A 1,346-nucleotide genomic window follows, 5' to 3' on the forward strand; every position below is an offset into this window, starting at 1 on the left:
TATTTTTTGAATAAGTTGATTTTTCATACGTATGTCACATGATTCAAAAATTGAAAATACATACAAAGACATAGGAACTCTTGATCCCACCCATGACTGAGTAACCACTCTTCCACTACCACCTGGTCTTACAGGTCACCCTTATATCAATTTCTTATTTATCTTTCTAGTGTTTTCTTATACAAAATACAGGAAACAAATAGAAATATATACTTTAAAAAAATCTCTTGTATAGGAGGTATTTGAACATAACTTTTTTCCACTTGCTATGTACGGGATGTATTTCCACAGCACTATGTAGAGAATTCCTCATTTTCTTTGACAGTAGTATGGTTCCCATTTCATTGTGTGTGGTTTTTACTGTGTCGAGTTTCCATAATTTATTTAACTGGTCCTTATTGATAGACATTTGTGTTGTTTATAACCTTTTGCTTTTTTTTTTCTTTTAAATTTATTTATTTATTTATGGCTGCGTTAGGTCTTCGCTGCTGCGCGCAGGCTTTCTCTAGTTGCGGCGAGCGGGGGCTACTCTTCATTGCGGTGCGCTGGCTTCTCATGGCAGTGGCTTCTCTTGTTGTGGAGCACGGGCTCTAGGCGCACGGGCTTCAGCAGGCTCTAGAGCGCAGGCTCAGTAGTTGCGGCACACGGGCTTAGTTGCTCCGCGGCATGTGGGATCTTCCCGGACCAGGGCTTGAAACCATGTCCCCTGCATTGGCAGGCGTATTCCCAACCACTGTGCCACCAGGGAAGTCCCTTTTGCTCTTATAAACAGTACTGCAGTGGATCATTAAGTACATGTGCTGCAATCCACAGAAACATATCTGGGTCAAAGAGTAAATGCCTTTGCACTTATGCTGGGAATTGCCACATGGCCCTTCACAGGGGATGTACTAGTTTTTATTTCCACCAGTCTCTGTCCCCTGTGTCTTGCCAACAGAGTGTGTTGACAGACTTCTGGACTTCTGCCCATAAAATAGGTAGGAATGATAATTATATACTGTCCAATTTTAAAACAAATGTGAAATTTAGCTTTTCTTACCTAGCTGAGGAAACAATATTACTGAATTCTGGAGTTGCATCTTTACCAAATTAATCATGGGGTTACAGGTATATCCCCTCTTTTTTGCTTAAGTTTATTCTCCCCCCACACTCCCCCTTTATAAAGCAAGTATATATTGCTTCAGAAAGAAGCAGTAATCAGAGTTTTAAAAGTCATCATCACATCACTTGATTTTTTTTGTACATTATTGCTTTCGATAATAAATCACATAACTTCTTAGAGTAGAAAAATCCCTCCTTTTAATAGACTATTTTAGTCCTGATATTTAATATAGGAAGCTCTGGGA

Source organism: Balaenoptera physalus, assembly GCF_965194825.1.
Source record: "Balaenoptera physalus genome assembly, chromosome: 11".
Taxonomy (NCBI): domain Eukaryota; kingdom Metazoa; phylum Chordata; class Mammalia; order Artiodactyla; family Balaenopteridae; genus Balaenoptera; species Balaenoptera physalus.